We start from the raw sequence: 19,082 nt of genomic DNA, 5'->3' as shown, positions 1-19,082 counted from the left end.
GAATTTTGTGCCAAAAAAAAAAGAAAAAGTGCAAGAGCACAAGAAAAGATGGAATCCTGCTGAACTGGTGTTTATGACTCGAGGAGTGCAGTAATGACAGGGTAATAGTACTTGGCAAAAAAGCCAGTCATACGTGTATTTGTTGAAGGCAACACTGTGATGTTTAATGAAAGGATGTTTTTGATTTGATATCCAAACCTGATTTCCTGTCCCTCTTGGCAAAGAACAATATGATTAAATGTCCATCAAACTGTGAGATTAGAACGCTGGTCGATGCTTATTTGTTTATTGCAAAATCCGAATGCAACCTCAGGCGAGAACCACAGAAGAGGAAATTAGACATCAATTAAGAAATTAGACGTATGATTTCATCAAGTATAACGTCAACATTTATACTTGTATTAAATGTGCACTCATTCAGTTTTATGGACATTTGATGCGCTGAGGAGTTTTATTTTGAAAATATCTGCCGACAACAGGAGGTTTTCAGAGCTTTTATTTTGAAAATAACTGCTGAGAACAGTTGCATTGCACCAGGGTTATGGGCTTCAAAAAAGAAAAGAAAAAAAATATTTTTTGTGACAAAGTGCAGACACATGTATTCTTATTATGAGCAGTAGTTAATAGAGGCAGCCCATGCCCTAGTGGGAAGGGTCACTGGAGGGTTGCCAGTTGAAATCCCAACAGATCAAGGGCTGGAGTTCCTTAATTGGACACTCAAAATTGTCCCCAGCCACATCCTAGTGCCGGTCCCAAGCCCGGATAAATGGGAGGGTTGTGTCAGGAAGAGCCTCCAGCATAAAACAATCTCTTCCAAAACAAATCAAATATGTGACTCAGTGAAAAAAAAAAGTAGGTAATCTGCTGTAGTAACCAAGAGAGAGGGAGAACCCAAAAGAAAAAAAAGATTAGTAGTTAATAGAAAAATGGATTTTATAAAAGAAGAAGAAGAAGTCTTAAAATCAAAACGTGCTTTTTTGTTTTCACACTTTTTGCCCTTCAGTAAAGTGATTAAAAAAACGCTGCACTTTTAAGTCGGAAACGTTTTTACCATAAAGGCCTTGTAGCCATCTTACAAATAACTTATGCATTTAGCCGGCAGTCTCTCAGGCGCTTCCTGTCCCTCCCCTCTGCTCTTAATATACACTCTCTCAGGCCAACACCCCTACCGCCCTGTGCCCTCACCCAGTGAATCGTCAAAAGGCGACACAGGAGGCAATGAAAGCTCACACTTTAAACACAGGGTTCCGCTTCTCTGGTCAGGCCCAGCAGCAGCAGCAGCAGCGGTGGTGGTGGGGCATGCATAGGAGACAGGAAGTCAAGTTCTGGGAGTCGGCAGCTCTTCAGGAATACAAAACGATCACTGACGAATGAGCGGCGAGCCTGAAGACAGGATGCCACTGTCTCTCCACAGGAAAGCCAGTGCTTTTACAGACAGGTGTGTGTGTGTGTGTGTGTGTGTGTGTGTGTTCTGCTCTGTTCAGATGCCTTAACATGCAAGGGATGGGGCTGAGTGCATCTGACAGGACTGAGGTCGCTTCATGTCCCGATTCCCATGGGGGAGAATGTGGAGGGACCGTTTTCCTCTGAATTCTTTTACAACATAAGGGAATAGATCTCTACGGTTTATAGCAAATTACCCAAATACTGGCATGGAATACAAGACATTCATACAAGAAGGGACACATAAACTATGAAGAACATGCTCAAGGGATAGATTAGGTTTTTTTAAGTGTGGTTATTAGGCAGCATCTATAGACAACATCCATACTACTCTGTAAAAACACATAACTTCTGCTCCAGATAATGCCTAATAATCGTCCCCGTCTCCACAAAATGGAGAGATTTAAAAAAAAAACCCTGCTGGCTCCAGAGCTGCATTTCAATCAGGATGGGCAAATTGGTCTGTATTGATAACCACTCAAAGCTCTTTTGCACCACAACATTTCCATTCACCTATTTCCTCACACATTATGAGCAGCATAATTTACAAATCTATCTTACCCATTTATTCGCTGGTGGCACAGCCATCAAGAGCAACTTAGAGTTACTTTCTTGCACAGGGATAAGCAGAGCCGGGGGACTCAAACCTTCAACCTTAACGGTTAAAAGCGGAATCGCTCCACTACGCTCTAAACAGCCATTAGAAATAATGATACACTTATCTGCATTTGTGACTCGGCAATCGACTGAAACACACACTTTCAGTTTCACCACATTGCCCATTTGATAGAAATCCCTGTTTTTACTTTTCACCATTGTTGTTTCTCATTAGTAGAATGAGAACGTAAACAACTGCAGAGGAGACAATTGACTGTCATTATTACCATGGACGCAGATTACTCTTAAACTGGAGATGAAACGCAAGTGTGGACGCAGATTTATCTGACGAAAGCGGTTTATTTTAAGAGAAAACAGCACTGCGAATTTAAGCTTACATGAAGCCAACTACACGCTTACGTGCTGTTAGTGCTGAAAACAGCTGGGACACATGGGAACAAGCTCATTGGAAAATGTGTCTTCCAGCAGGGACATCTGGAAAAAAACAAAAAAAACAAACAAATGCAGCCACTTACAAGACTCACCTCATAAACATCTACTCCAGCTCAAATGTAAACTATTTTAAGAATATCTTTCCCACCTCGTCTCACACTCTTTAATCTGCTCACTCCCCTGCACCAAAATCCATGGATAAATTATTGATTTTTTTTTTAGCTTGCAGGATATGGGAGCTGCTGGTTTACTGCTACTACTTTGGTTAAATTAATCTACTGATGAGGCAGTAAACTGTGTGCCAAACTCCGGCTACGCCCAAGCACCTCATACGACCCCACATACTGACATATTTCACTGAGAAATTGGTGACTGATGGAAGTTGACCTTTGACCCTATTTGTAAAAAAACAAAACAAGCTCAGTTATTCATCTCCCAGCCCGTTTGGTGTAAAAGCAATGGAGCCGGGCCTGTGTGTCCCCACATGAGCCATTTGTGGAACTAATGTGGCATCAGTTGACTGTGAACACCAGACCAGGAGCCTGTATGTGGACCGGGAAAGATCAAAGAAGCCATTCACATCTCATCTCCCAAAGAACCTTTGAAAACAACAACATAGACATAGGTCATGATCTCCATACCACCAGCTCTTGTCACACGACTGACGCTCAACTCTCGGGTCACATGATAAAAGCTGAACCAGCTGCATCCTCTGAAAGACTGCTGCGTACAGTGAAAGCTTTAAAAGGGGGACTGAATTCCATTTGTCACAGACTTAATTCAACATTAAAAGTGAAAAAATGTGTTTCACGAAAACATTATATATTTAAAAAAAAAAAAAAAAAAAAGAATTGCTTGTGTGAAAACATACAATGGTGTCATTGCTCTAGTGGAAATTCTAAGAGGGATGATGACACTAGTGCAATGATAAGATTTTCCTCATAATACAACTTTCAATGAACGTATTAAAGCAGAAAGAGAGAACTCAACAGGAGGTGGAAATCCAATGCTTTGGCTCAGAGCTATGATTTGCCTCAGTTGAAAATGACTCGACAAACAAGACAAAAAGGAACACTGCCGTTAAACTCAAACACCAACACACACACACGTGACTTTCATGTTGGCCATCTGCTCTTTGGTTGTTGCACTGTGACGGGTTAATGCTTCAGTGTTGGCCAAAGACAACTTCCTGTCAGACTGCTGTCAGGTACGCTCAGGTTTCCCACATTTCTATGCTCTGGCAGCTGCTCTTTCTTTCTGAGCCTTTTGAAGGGGAGCCTGCCAGCTCAAAGCAGTGACCCTCGTTCCTGGAGAAGCCACTCTTGTTTGGTTTCTCTGCACTTGGGCCCATATCCGCCGAAGTGGAATTCGGACTGCAGTGGAGGACGCGCTCCAGAGGAGTGATTTATTCAGTTCCTGGAGGAAGCATAAATATTTGCTTGACCTGTTCCACTTCTGATGCGACGGGAGATGTTTTTCTAATCAAAGTTCTTGATTATTCATTGAAACACTTAATTCTGGTTTAAAATGCCTGACGTCAAAAATGTAAATAGAGAGAGGTGCGTGCAAGTACAGCATCAGTCTGAACCAGGTCAGAAGTCTTAATTTTCCCCATCTTTATTATTCACTGATTAGATTCTCAGTGTTCAGCATCTCTTATGCAGGGAACTAATGCACAATGGTGGCTGAAACTGAAAGTCCGGTTACTTCCACACGACTCCATTTTCATTTAAAAATGCACAAATTCTGGCATTTCTGAGCGAGGAAATCTCACTTCCTTCTTGGTTTTTGTTGACCACAACTTGATCTGAATAAGTCAATTAAATGGACTGTGAACACTGACTTTCAGTTTTAGGTTCAGTAGAAGCTCTCGGTGGTTCTTCAGCAGAAGTTCAAGGATCCTCTTCTTCTAAACATGTTTTGATCTGTAAATTCCTTTTTGTAACAGTTGTATGTTGCAAACGTTGTACGAATGCAGCCTTAATATTTCTATTTTCAATGTTTAATCGCCCTGAATCATTTTGGGAATCCCTGCCACCTACAACCTTGACGCTGGGCTCCATCCCACCATGATCTAGTTTGGCCTTTTCTGACACCGCTGCCCAAAGTACTGCAACACTTGACGGTTGTTGCTTCGAGCAGCTAACCATGACTACGTTAAGGTAATATGTTGTATGCTGCAAAATGTGTTTCTTATTTAAAAACAAAAGATGCAGCATTAACTGTATAATGTATAGATTAAAGTTGATAATACAGTATGGAATCCTACATTGTGCAGAAAACAACAACACCATCCATATTTACTGTATATTATTCACGTGGCCTACAAGACTTGCTTTCATGATACTTTTACTTTACACAAGATAAACAAGCAACCGGGTCTATGAAAGCAAGTGACTGCTCTCTCTCTTCACCAAAACGTCAGCACAATGACCACAAGAGGGACTTAAACAAGCTTTTATCAAGCTTTTAACATTTATTTAACATTATAAGAACAGATGGGATATGACCATTTGCAATTTTAGACTGTTGTGCCAATCGTTGTGGTTAGCACTCTTGCCTTTGCAGCAACAAGACACAGGTTGGAGCCCCAGTTGGAACAAGGGCCTTTCTGCATGGCGTTTGCATGTTCTCCCCGTGTGTGTGTGTGGGTTTTCTCCGGCTTCCTCCCACAGTCCAAAAACATGCAATATGGGGATTAGGTAAATTGGTCACTCAAAATTAAATAAATAAAATTAAATAAAAAACACACATTCACACCTATGGTGAATTTAGAGTCTAAATGAAACCAATGTGTCATAAAATAGAGCAAAATTCAGATTTTTCCTCTTTCACTTTAAATATCTCTCTCGCCAATAAAGAAAGGCAGTATAAAAGGACGACATTGTCTGTCAATAAAGAAATCCTCCTCCTATCTACGATCACCCAAGTTCCCAACTGGAAAACAAACAAACAAACAAACCTCTACCTCCTCTACCTCTGATTGGCTTGTACTTGTTGCCATCAGGATCAGAGCCAATCAGAAGAAAGGTGTGGGTGGGGAAAAACTCTGCAGTCACCTGTGTGTCTGTGGGGAAAGGGAGGGGTGGACTATCCTGCGTTTGAATAACATATCAAAAATATTTGCTTGACAACTCATGGAACAAGCCCAGATACACAAGCCCAAAAAACCCACAACTCACAACCACCAATATTTGTAAGCAACTTTATTAAGTGTCGCTTATAATAAGTGGACTTGACAACTCTGCCAGCTGCCTTTTTAACTCCATCATTCATTTGACTAATTGCCTTCTTATACTGAGTGGATCAGCTAAAAACAAAAACCTCTCTTTTTTTATGTGCTTAAATAGAAAACATTGTTGCTCACTATTAAAAGGGCCCAGTGTGTAATAATTAGTGACATCTAGTGGTGAGACTGAAGATCACAACAAACTGAGGACTTCTCCGCTCACCCCTCTCTTTCCCGTGTGCGTCAGGGAACGACGGACTTGACTCAACTCTCATTTTCTTAATCTTCTGCTTCAGAGCACATGCTGTGTGTGTGTGTGAGACGGCTGCCTAAAGCGAGGCCCTAAAGGGTTCAAATTATATAATCTGATCTGATCTGATAAGCAGCCCCACATTATATCGGGTAGATTGCAAATTCACTCATGGGCGATGTAAAACATGTTTCGGTCAACTAGTTTGTCTCATTCATGTAAATAATACTCCTTACATTGAAAACGGCATTGTTTGTGATTAAAATAATGGTTTTCGGTTATATTTTAACAACCCCCCCAACCCCTTTTTAGTATATTCATTTCCTGCCAATAAACCCTCCTAAATGTCACAATATGCCCTTTTATCCTGCAATATTTGAAATGTTTTTAATTAACGGCTGTGCTTCATTAAGATGCTGATGCGGTATGGTGCACGCTGACTTACTGGCTGACTTCCCCCCGTTACTATCGTCATGATCTTTTGTTACAAGAAATGGTCAGTGATGTCTCAGTATTGAGGCTTTGATGCCTTGTATCAACATTCCAGCCAGAGGGAGTCACAGTGTGGATGGGAACACTATTAATGTTTCAGCCGAAAGAAAATCTATTGCAGCATGATGGGAAACAGTGGAGTGAGACTGTTGAGTCATGGTGACACCTTGACCCTAGAGACGGAGACATTTCCTTATTGTTATTATCATTATTATTATTATTATTGTTGCTGGTAAGTTTGAGAGGGAATCACGAATGTCCTTGACATTGTTGGACTGCTGTTGCTAAGCGCCTGTGCTTCATTTCACTGAGTCCCATTGGGCACAAGTCAATACCAAAACAGGAAGTCAGCAACGTCACTCTCTCCCTATTCCCTACTTTCTCTCACTCCACTGCTTCCTGGGAGTAGACACAACACACACACACACACACTCTAAAAAGCACGAGCTAGAATCACACACATGCGTGCACACACACACACACACACACACACACACACACACTGTGTAACTCATAAACTCCCCCTCCTCCCGAGTCTTGTGGAAACGCTTTTAACAGCTGCCTTTAGAACGAAGTTCCACTACACCAGTGTACACTCCCGAGAGAGCCACCCCACCACACACACACACGTGTACACGCACACACACACACAATCCACACAAAAACACCCCCCACATAGCTGTACATGTAATGAGGGCGTCCGGTACCCTAGCGGGGGCCCTGGCTCACACAGGAAATGGAGTAGCCAGATAAGGCTTTCTGCTGACCAGATGATGTGAGAAAGTCAGCGGAGAGAAAGAAGATGATGATTTAAAAAAATAATAATAAATCATATATATATATATTTTATCACAATATGGTTTGTGTGTGTGTGGCCTGATTATTTTATCGCCCACACAGTGACTCCTGTGAGCGAAATGAACAATGTACAAAAGGACAAACAGGGTGTTTGCTCTGCTCTTGTTGGATTTCTCACGGTTGGATCTGTCGCACGTGAACTACATAACCCAGATGAACGCACCAGATTATTAGATACGAGCGGTGGAACGTGAGTGCAGTCTTAAAACGTCAGCCGAAAAAGGTTGTAGTTCACTTTTTCTTTTTTTTTTTGTTCAAAGTGTTAACAGATTAAACATACTGACCTACTTACTCACCGACTCTACAGTCTCCAAAATGAACAGTGGAGTTTTAGTCTGTGCGTTGACGTTTACTACAGATGCACAAATGTTTATCGGTGTAAACCATCGCATTAAGAGTTAAAGATAGGATTCATTGAAGTTTTGTCACGTGTTACTTGACTTCCTTACTTACAACTATGTCTTCTAAAGAGACAGCTAAATATTCAGTCAAGAAATTGTTTTAAAAAATGTTCAAGCTCTCTTAAACTTTTAAGCTTAGTTTAGTATCACATACAGTCAACAAAGAAATGCAATTCAAACATGTATGAGAATGTGGAACTAAAGAAAAAAGAAATGGAGGAAAACATGCAAATTAGATTTTTGATGGTTAATTGATTTATTGTTTCACCTCCAGGCTACTTGGGATAAACTGCCAACATTTAGGGAAAAGAAAAGGCGCAGCAAACTCAGATCTACCTCCACTCAAATTTGCTTTTCAGAGCCAAAGTTGAGTCTCATTTTCTTCAAGAGCAAGCTATGCTTTGGAATGATAATGGAAAACAAAGTGTTGATTCTCCTTCTAAAACTAAAATAAACACACAGAAATCCAGTATTTTTCCTGCGCTTCATGTGTTGATGTGCGACTTCCTGCATTAATACCTTCACCAAAAAAAAAAAAGTAAAAGGATAGATTTAGATCAAATTTTACAAGATATGAGTACATTGACACTAAGAAAATGAGCAGCGCTGGCAAAGGTTTGCACTCTCTCTAAAAATAACAACAATAAAAATAACTAGTACCGCGCGCGGTTCTGAACGGGTTCGAGCCGACCCACGCGGGTCGCCGTGTGCCACGGCTCCCCGCGTGCCTCGCGCTCTCACCCGTTCATTCACCGCGCGCGGTACTAGTTATTTTCAGTACTAGTTATTTTCAGTACTAGTTATTTTCAGCGGCGTCCCCACGCATGTCGATCCAAATTTCGGGGGGGATCGGGCAACGTATGGCAAAGTTATAGGGCACTTCCTGTTTAAAATGGCAGACTTCCTGTTCGGTCAAGTGCGTGTCCGTAAACGTGTTCAGGGAACTTCCCTTGTCTTACATATCAAGTTTTGTGTAGATCGGATAATCTTAGAGTTTACTTCCTGTTTCGGACATTCCACTTCCTGTTAGGAGGTCATCTCTTGCAGACATGCTCAGGACAGGTCCCTGGTGTCACATAAAAGGTTTCGTGCAAATCGGACAACGTACGGCAAAGTTAGAGGGCACTTCCTGTTTAAAATGGCCGACTTCCTGTTTGTCTCCGGAAACATGTTCAGGGAAGGTCCCGTAACTCACATATCTAATTTTGTGTCAATCGGACAATGTAAGACTTTACTTCCTGTTTCGGGCGTTCCACTTCCTGTAGGGAGGTGACCTTTTACGGACATGCTCAGGACAGGTCCCTGGTGTCACATAGAAGGTTTTGTGCAGATCGGACAACGTACGGCAAAGTTAGAAGGCACTTCCTGTTTAAAATGGCCGACTTCCTGTTCGGTCAACGGCGTCTCCGTAAACATATTCAGGGAAGGTCCCGTAACTCACATATAAGGTTTTGTGCAAATCGGACAATGTACGGCAAAGTTAGAGGGCACTTCCTGTTTAAAATGGCCGACTTCCTGTTCGTCTCCGGAAACATGTTCAGGGAAGGTCCCGTAACTCACATATCCAGTTTCGTGTCAATCGGACAATGTAAGACTTTACTTCCTGTTTCGGGCCTTCCACTTCCTGTAGGGAGGTGACCTTTTACGGACATGTTGAGGAAGGGTCTGGGGTCCCACATACTAAGTTTCAAGCGGATACAACAATCCCTGTTGGAGCAGCATCAAAAACTATAAATGTAATTCTGTCTGCTGTCACCAGGGGGCGCTGTATTTGAAAATGAATATTTTCATATAGACGTGTTCAGGGCCGGACTGTCATCAATCCTTGCAAGTTTGGTTCAGATCGGACCAGGATTAGCAAAGTTGTAACAGTTTGTTTTTTTAGAATTTTCTACCACCACCAGGAGGCGCTGTTTTCAAAATGTACCGTTTCAGCAACATAGTCTTCTTCAGCAACTAACCATCATCAACTATAGCAAGTTTGGTTGGGATCAGACCTTCCATCGCGAAGTTATAAGAGTTTCATTGGCTGTTATGAAAAATTATTATTATCTCCAATTTTGGCGCCCCCTATCTCGTACGCCATACAATATTTTAAAAAGCTTTTGATAACTTTTGATGCTCAACTCGTCCACATTGATCTCACCAAGTTTGAAGGTGATCGCACAAAAGCTCTAGGAGGAGATAATTGAAATACAAGCTGTCATATTGTCTGCTGTCACCAGGGGGCGCTGTTTTCGAAATTTAATATTTTCATATAGACGTCTTTAGGGCCGGACTATCATCAATCCTAGCAAGTTTGGTTCAGATCGGACCAGGTTTCACGAAGTTGTAGCAGTTTGATTTTTTGTCCCAAAAATCCGACTTTGCGTCGTTGCCATGGCAACACCGTTAAACGATTTGTCGTCATATTGATCACGCATCATCTACCATGTGTTTTGACTGTTGTCACCAATTTTCAGTGCGGTACGATTATCTGTGTAAAAGTTATTCCCGAAATCGTAAAAAAACTTTTTTTTTGTGTATTTTCTTTCACCACAAGAAGGCGCTGTTTTCAAACTTCACCGTTTTTTCATAGACGTCTTCAGCCATGGCCCATCATCAATGGTAGCAAGTTTGGTTCGGATCGGACCTTCCATCGCAAAGTTATAAGAGTTTTTTTTTTCTGATGCGAAACATCAGAATCATCACGAACTTTGCCGCCCCCTATCTCGTGCGCCATGCGACATTTGAAAAAACTTTTGATACCGGGAGCTCCTCAACTGGTCCACAGGGACCTCACCAAGTTTGAAGGTGATCGCACGAAAACTCTAGGAGGAGTTAGTTCAAATACCATTGCTGCGAATTCGCCAAAATCGCCAAAAAATCGCCAATCAACCCAAGATGGCGGATTTCCTGTTGGGTTTGGATCATGGTCATAATGTAATTTTTTCTTCATCCTGACCCACTACACATGTGTACCGAATTTCGTGCATGTGCGATATTTGTGTTGGTCATGGTGAATTTGGACAGGTGGCGCCGCACTTATTGGCCCCTCCCACATTCAATTTTCGACGCACATTCCCCGAACCTTTTTCAGACGTAAATTTACACCAGGATTGATGCGGTCACAAAAATTGGTGAGTTTTGGGGTATGGGAAAGGCCTCAAAAAGGCAATTCATTTGGGGGAATAATAAGAATAAAAATAACTAGTACCGCGCGCGGTTCTGAACGGGTTCGAGCCGACCCACGCGGGTCGCCGTGTGCCACGGCTCCCCGCGTGCCTCGCGCTCTCACCCGTTCATTCACCGCGCGCGGTACTAGTTATTTTCAGTACTAGTTATTTTCAGTACTAGTTATTTTCAGTACTAGTTATTTTCAGCGGCGTCCCCGCGCATGTCGTTCCAAATTTCGAGGGGGATCGGGCAATGTATGGCAAAGTTATAGGGCACTTCCTGTTTAAAATGGCAGACTTCCTGTTCGGTCAAGTGCGTGTCCGTAAACGTGTTCAGGGAACTTTCCTTGTCTTACATATCAAGTTTTGTGCAGATCGGACAATCTTAGAGTTTACTTCCTGTTTCGGGCATTCCACTTCCTGTTGGGAGGTCATCTTTTGCAGACATGCTCAGGACAGGTCCCTGGTGTCACATATAAGGTTTCGTGCAAATCGGACAACGTACGGCAAAGTTAGAGGGCACTTCCTGTTTAAAATGGCCAACTTCCTGTTCGTCTCTGGAAACATGTTCAGGGAAGGTCCCATAACTCACATATCAAGTTTTGTTCAAATCGGACAATGTAAGACTTTACTTCCTGTTTTGGGCGTTCCACTTCCTGTAGGGAGGTGACCTTTTACGGACATGCTCAGGACAGGTCCCTGGTGTCACATATAAGGTTTTGTGCAGATCGGACAACGTACGGCAAAGTTAGAGGGCACTTCCTGTTTAAAATGGCCGACTTCCTGTTCGGTCAACGGCGTCTCCGGAAACATGTTCAGGGAAGGTCCAGTAACTCACATATCTAGTTTCGTGTCAATCGGACAATGTAAGACTTTACTTCCTGTTTCGGGCGTTCCACTTCCTGTAGGGAGGTGACCTTTTACGGACATGTTGAGGAAGGGTCTGGGGTCCCACATACTAAGTTTCAAGTGGATACAACAATCCCTGTTGGAGCAGCATCAAAAACTATAAATGTAATTCTGTCTGCTGTCACCAGGGGGCGCTGTATTTGAAAATGAATATTTTCATATAGACGTGTTCAGGGCCGGACTGTCATCAATCCTTGCAAGTTTGGTTCAGATCGGACCAGGATTGGCAAAGTTGTAACAGTTTGTTTTTTTAGAATTTTCTACCACCACCAGGAGGTGCTGTTTTCAAAATGTACCGTTTCAGCAACATAGTCGTCTTCAGCAACTAACCAGCATCAACTATAGCAAGTTTGGTTGGGATCAGACCTTCCATCGCGAAGTTATAAGAGTTTCATTGTCTGTTATGAAAAATTATTATTATCTCCAATTTTGGCGCCCCCTATCTCGTACGCCATACAATATTTTAAAAAGCTTTCGATAACTTTTGATGCTCAACTCGTCCACATTGATCTCACCAAGTTTGAAGGTGATCGCACAAAAGCTCTAGGAGGAGATAATTGAAATACAAGCTGTCATATTGTCTGCTGTCACCAGGGGGCGCTGTTTTCGAAATTTAATATTTTCATATAGACGTCTTTAGGGCCGGACTATCATCAATCCTAGCAAGTTTGGTTCAGATCGGACCAGGATTCACGAAGTTGTAGCAGTTTGATTTTTTGTCCCAAAAATCCGACTTTGCGTCGTTGCCATGGCAACACCGTTAAACGATTTGTTGTCATATTGATCACGCATCATCTACCATGTGTTTTGACTGTTGTCACCAATTTTCAGTGCGGTACGATTATCTGTGTAAAAGTTATTCCCGAAATTGTAAAAAAACTTTTTTTTTGTGTATTTTCTTTCACCACAAGGAGGCGCTGTTTTCAAACTTCACCGTTTTTTCATAGAGGTCTTCAACCATGGCCCATCATCAATGGTAGCAAGTTTGGTTCGGATCGGACCTTCCATCGCAAAGTTATAAGAGTTTTGTTTTTCTGATGCGAAACATCAGAATCATCACGAACTTTGCCGCCCCCTATCTTGTGCGCCGTGCGACATTTGAAAAAACTTTTGATACCGTGAGCTCCTCAACTGGTCCACAGGGACCTCAACAAGTTTGAAGGTGATCGCAAGAAAACTCTAGGAGGAGTTAGTTCAAATACCATTGCTGCGAATTCGCCAAAATCGCCAAAAAATGGCCAATCAACCCAAGATGGCGGATTTCCTGTTGGGTTTGGATCATGGTCATAATGTAATTTTTTCTTCATCCTGACCCACTACACATGTGTACCGAATTTCGTGCATGTGCGATATTTGTGTTGGTCATGGTGAATTTGGACAGGTGGCGCCGCACTTATTGGCCCCTCCCACATTAAATTTTCAACGCACATTCCCCGAACCTTTTTCAGACGTAAATTTACACCAGGATTGATGCGGTCACAAAAATTGGTGAGTTTTGGGGTATGGGAAAGGCCTCAAAAAGGCAATTCATTTGGGGGAATAATAAGAATAATAATAATAATAATAATAATAATAATCCTTCCAGTTTCAATAGGGTTCTTGCAACCTTGTTGCTCGAACCCTAATAATAATAATAATAATCTTTTGCATTTCAATAGGGTTCTTGCAACCTTGTTGCTCGAACCCTAATAATAATAACTAGTACCGCGCGCGGTTCTGAACGGGTTCGAGCCGACCCACGGGTCGCCGTGTGCCACGGCTCCCCGCGTGCCTCGAGCTCTCACCCGTTCATTCACCGCGCGCGGTACTAGTTATTTTCAGTACTAGTTATTTTCAGTACTAGTTATTTTCAGTACTAGTTATTTTCAGCGGCGTCCCCGCGTATGTCGTTCCAAATTTCGAGGGGGATCGGGCAACGTATGGCAAAGTTATAGTGCACTTCCTGTTTAAAATGGCAGACTTCCTGTTCGGTCAAGTGCGTGTCCGTAAACGTGTTCAGGGAACTTCCCTTGTCTTACATATCAAGTTTTGTGCAGATCGGACAATCTTAGAGTTTACTTCCTGTTTCGGGCATTCCACTTCCTGTTGGGAGGTCATCTCTTGCAGACATGCTCAGGACAGGTCCCTGGTGTCACATAAAAGGTTTTGTGCAAATCGGACAACATACGGCAAAGTTAGAGGGCACTTCCTGTTTAAAATGGCCAACTTCCTGTTCGTCTCCGTAAACGTGTTCAGGGAAGTTCCCTTGTCTTACACATCAAGTTTTGTTCAGATCGGACAATGTAAGACTTTACTTCCTGTTTCGGGCGTTCCACTTCCTGTAGGGAAGTGACCTTTTACGGACATGTTGAGGAAGGGTCTGGGGTCCCACATACTAAGTTTCAAGTGAATACAACAATCCCTGTTGGAGCAGCATCAAAAACTATAAATGTAATTCTGTCTGCTGTCACCAGGGGGCGCTGTATTTGAAAATGAATATTTTCATATAGACGTGTTCAGGGCCGGACTGTCATCAATCCTTGCAAGTTTGGTTCAGATCGGACCAGGATTGGCAAAGTTGTAACAGTTTGTTTTTTTAGAATTTTCTACCACCACCAGGAGGCGCTGTTTTCAAAATGTACCGTTTCAGCAACATAGTCGTCTTCAGCAACTAACCATCCTCAACTATAGCAAGTTTGGTTGGGATCAGACCTTCCATCGCGAAGTTATAAGAGTTTCATTGTCTGTTATGAAAAATTATTATTATCTCCAATTTTGGCGCCCCCTATCTCGTACGCCATACAATATTTTAAGAAGCTTTTGATAACTTTTGATGCTCAACTCGTCCACATTGATCTCACCAAGTTTGAAGGTGATCGCACAAAAGCTCTAGGAGGAGATAATTGAAATACAAGCTGTCATATTGTCTGCTGTCACCAGGGGGCGCTGTTTTCGAAATTGAATATTTTCATATAGACGTCTTTAGGGCCGGACTGTCATCAATCCTAGCAAGTTTGGTTCAGATCGGACCAGGATTCGCGAAGTTGTAGCAGTTTGATTTTTTGTCCCAAAAATCCGACTTTGCGTCGTTGCCACGGCAACACCGTTAAACGATTTGTCGTTATATTGATCACGCATCATCTACCATGTGTTTTGACTGTTGTCACCAATTTTGAGTGCGGTACGATTATCTGTGTAAAAGTTATTCCCGAAATCGTAAAAAAACTTTTTTTTGGTGTATTTTCTTCCACCACAAGGAGGCGCTGTTTTCAAACTTCACCGTTTTTTCATAGACGTCTTCAGCCATGGCCCATCATCAATCATAGCAAGTTTGGTTCGGATCGGACCTTCCATCGCAAAGTTATAAGAGTTTTGTTTTTCTGATGCGAAACATCAGAATCATCACGAACTTTGCCGCCCCCTATCTCGTGCGCCGTGCGACATTTGAAAAAACATTTGATACTGTAAGCTCCTCAACTGGTCCACAGGGACCTCACCAAGTTTGAAGGTGATCGCACGAAAACTCTAGGAGGAGTTAGTTCAAATACCATTGCTGCGAATTCGCCAAAATCGCCAAAAAATCGCCAATCAACCCAAGATGGCGGATTTCCTGTTGGGTTTGGATCATGGTCATAATGTAATTTTTTCTTCATCCTGACCCACTACACATGTGTACCGAATTTCGTGCATGTGCGATATTTGTGTTGGTCATGGTGAATTTGGACAGGTGGCGCCGCACTTATTGGCCCCTCCCACATTCAATTTTCGACGCACATTCCCCGAACCTTTTTCAGACGTAAATTTACACCAGGATTGATGCGGTCACAAAAATTGGTGAGTTTTGGGGTATGGGAAAGGCCTCAAAAAGGCAATTCATTTGGGGGAATAATAAGAATAATAATAATAATAATAATAATAATAATCCTTCCAGTTTCAATAGGGTTCTTGCAACCTTGTTGCTCGAACCCTAATAACTAGTACCGCGCGCGGTTCTGAACGGGTTCGAGCCGACCCACGCGGGTCGCCGTGTGCCACGGCTCCCCGCGTGCCTCGCGCTCTCACCCGTTCATTCACCGCGCGCGGTACTAGTTATTTTCAGTACTAGTTATTTTCAGCGGCGTCCCCGCGCATGTCGATCCAAATTTCGAGGGGGATCGGGCAACGTATGGCAAAGTTATAGGGCACTTCCTGTTTAAAATGGCCGACTTCCTGTTCGGTCAAATGCGCGTCCGTAAACGTGTTCAGGGAAGTTCCCTTGTCTTACATATCAAGTTTTGTTCAGATCGGACAATCTTAGAGTTTACTTCCTGTTTTGGGCATTCCACTTCCTGTTGGGAGGTCATCTTTTGCAGACATGCTCAGGACAGGTCCCTGGTGTCACATATAAGGTTTCGTGCAAATCGGACAACGTACGGCAAAGTTAGAGGGCACTTCCTGTTTAAAATGGCCAACTTCCTGTTCGTCTCTGGAAACATGTTCAGGGAAGGTCCCGTAACTCACATATCTAGTTTTGTGTCAATCTGACAATGTAAGACTTTACTTCCTGTTACGGGCGTTCCACTTCCTGTAGGGAGGGGACCTTTTACGGACATGCTCAGGACAGGTCCCTGGTGTCACATATAAGGTTTTGTGCAGATCGGACAATGTACGGCAAAGTTAGAAGGCACTTCCTGTTTAAAATGGCCGACTTCCTGTTCGGTCAACGGCGTCTCCGTAAACATATTCAGGGAAGGTCCCGTAACTCACATATAAGGTTTTGTGCAAATCGGACAACGTACGGCAAAGTTAGAGGCCACTTCCTGTTCAAAATGGCCGACTTCCTGTTCGTCTCCGTAAACATGTTCAGGGAAGGTCCAGTAACTCACATATCTAGTTTCGTGTCAATCGGACAATGTAAGACTTTACTTCCTGTTTCGGGCGTTCCACTTCCTGTAGGGAGGTGACCTTTTACGGACATGTTGAGGAAGGGTCTGGGGTCCCACATACTAAGTTTCAAGTGGATACAACAATCCCTGTTGGAGCAGCATCAAAAACTATAAATGTAATTCTGTCTGCTGTCACCAGGGGGCGCTGTATTTGAAAATGAATATTTTCATATAGACGTGTTCAGGGCCGGACTGTCATCAATCCTTGCAAGTTTGGTTCAGATCGGACCAGGATTGGCAAAGTTGTAACAGTTTGTTTTTTTAGAATTTTCTACCACCACCAGGAGGCGCTGTTTTCAAAATGTACCGTTTCAGCAACATAGTCGTCTTCAGCAACTAACCATCATCAACTATAGCAAGTTTGGTTGGGATCAGACCTTCCATCGCCAAGTTATAAGAGTTTCATTGTCTGTTATGAAAAATTATTATTATCTCCAATTTTGGCGCCCCCTATCTCGTACGCCATACAATATTTTAAAAAGCTTTTGATAACTTTTGATGCTCAACTCGTCCACATTGATCTCACCAAGTTTGAAGGTGATCGCACAAAAGCTCTAGGAGGAGATAATTGAAATACAAGCTGTCATATTGTCTGCTGTCACCAGGGGGCGCTGTTTTCGAAATTATATATTTTCATATAGACGTCTTTAGGGCCGGACTATCATCAATCCTAGCAAGTTTGGTTCAGATCGGACCAGGATTCGCGAAGTTGTAGCAGTTTGATTTTTTGTCCCAAAAATCTGACTTTGCGTCGTTGCCATGGCAACACCGTTAAACGATTTGTCGTCATATTGATCACGCATCATCTACCATGTGTTTTGACTGTTGTCACCAATTTTGAGTGCGGTACGATTATCTGTGTAAAAGTTATTCCCGAAATCGTAAAAAAACTTTTTTTTTGTGTATTTTCTTTCACCACAAGGAGGCGCTGTTTTCAAACTTCACCGTTTTTTCATAGACGTCTTCAGCCATGGCCCATCATCAATCATAGCAAGTTTGGTTCGGATCGGACCTTCCATCGCAAAGTTATAAGAGTTTTTTTTTTCTGATGCGAAACATCAGAATCATCACGAACTTTGCCGCCCCCTATCTCGTGCGCCGTGCGACATTTGAAAGAACTTTCGATACCGTGAGCTCCTCAACTGGTCCACAGGGACCTCACCAAGTTTGAAGGTGATCGCACGAAAACTCTAGGAGGAGTTAGTTGAAATACCATTGCTGCGAATTCGCCAAAATCGCCCAAAAATCGCCAATCAACCTAAGATGGCGGATTTCCTGTAGGTTTCACGGGAAAGTCGTCATCGACTTTTTTGACCGTCCCCACCTAATGAACGTGTGTACCAAGTTTCGTTCACGTACGTTAAACCCGACATGAGTTGACCTAATAGAAGTTTTTTGCGTGACTTTTTAGCCCCTCCCACTTCCAATTTTCCACGCATTTTCCCCGAACGACTTTCAGACGTAAATTTACACCAGGATTGATGCGGTCACAAAAATCTGTGAGTTTTGGGGTATGGGAAAGGCCTCAAAAATGCGATTTACTTTTAGGAATAATAATAATAATGAAAATAACTAGTACCGCGCGCGGTTCTGAACGGGTTCGAGCCGACCCACGCAGGTCGCCGTGTGCCACGGCTCCCCGCGTGCCTCGCGCTCTCACCCGTTCATTCACCGCGCGCGGTACTAGTTATTTTCAGTACTAGTTATTTTCAGTACTAGTTATTTTCAGTACTAGTTATTTTCAGCGGCGTCCCCGCGCATGTCGTTCCAAATTTCGAGGGGGATCGGGCAACGTATGGCAAAGTTATAGGGCACTTCCTGTTTAAAATGGCAGACTTCCTGTTCGGTCAAGTGCGTGTCCGTAAACGTGTTCAGGGAAGTTCCCTTGTCTTACATATCAAGTTTTGTGCAGATCGGACAATCTTAGAGTTTACTTCCTGTTTCGGGCATTCCACTTCCTGTTGGGAGGTCATCTCTTGCAGACATGCTCAGGACAGGTCCCTGGTGTCACATAAAAGGTTTCGTGCAAATCGGACAATGTACGGCAAAGTTAGAGGGCACTTCCTGTTTAAAATGGCCGACTTCCTGTTCGGTCAACGGCGTCTCCGTAAACATGTTCAGGGAAGGTCCAGTAACTCACATATCTAGTTTTGTGTCAATCGGACAATGTAAGACTTTACTTCCTGTTTCGGGCGTTCCACTTCCTGTAGGGAGGTGACCTTTTACGGACATGTTGAGGAAGGGTCTGGGGTCCCACATACTAAGTTTCAAGTGGATACAACAATCCCTGTTGGAGCAGCATCAAAAACTATAAATGTAATTCTGTCTGCTGTCACCAGGGGGCGCTGTATTTGAAAATGAATATTTTCATATAGACGTGTTCAGGGCCGG

At 42.9% G+C, this 19,082-nt stretch overlaps 1 protein-coding gene across 1 annotated transcript in view; it reads right to left on the bottom strand.

The window, feature by feature from the left end:
- The window catches only part of ptpn9a (protein tyrosine phosphatase non-receptor type 9a), a 48,764-nt gene that overhangs the window by 16,219 nt on the left and 13,463 nt on the right, over positions 1–19,082 (bottom strand). The gene's annotated exons all lie outside the window — the stretch shown is intronic.

This window comes from Solea solea, chromosome 12 (assembly GCF_958295425.1).
Source record: "Solea solea chromosome 12, fSolSol10.1, whole genome shotgun sequence".
Lineage (NCBI taxonomy): Eukaryota > Metazoa > Chordata > Actinopteri > Pleuronectiformes > Soleidae > Solea > Solea solea.
The sequence above is the reverse complement of the archived record's forward strand: the minus strand, read 5'-3'. Positions and strand labels throughout refer to the sequence as shown.